At 54.1% G+C, this 229-nt stretch overlaps 1 protein-coding gene across 1 annotated transcript in view; it reads right to left on the reverse strand.

Annotated features, from left to right (window-relative positions):
- Positions 1–229, reverse strand: part of LOC119590512 (arrestin homolog) — an 87,402-nt gene that overhangs the window by 59,533 nt on the left and 27,640 nt on the right. The window lies entirely within an intron of this gene.

Here is a 229-nt window from a genome sequence, read left to right on the forward strand (position 1 = left end):
TTACACACACAGCATGCAAGTCGCCAAAGAAAATGTCCCTTTTCCCCTAGCGCTTTCTCCGTATCTGAATACCAACGTAAGCTTCCCTGATCCTGTTTCCCGCGACTTCAAGTCTCGGCAGCACCAACACAGACGCTGTTAAGATGCTTATGGGAGAGCACGCGCGTGTGTGTGCGGGAGAGAGGGAGGGAGGCCGATTAGGAGGTGCTGGCTCTTTCACCTTGCCCTC

The sequence above is a fragment of the Penaeus monodon genome, chromosome 27 (genome assembly GCF_015228065.2).
Source record: "Penaeus monodon isolate SGIC_2016 chromosome 27, NSTDA_Pmon_1, whole genome shotgun sequence".
Classification (NCBI taxonomy): Eukaryota; Metazoa; Arthropoda; class Malacostraca; order Decapoda; family Penaeidae; genus Penaeus; species Penaeus monodon.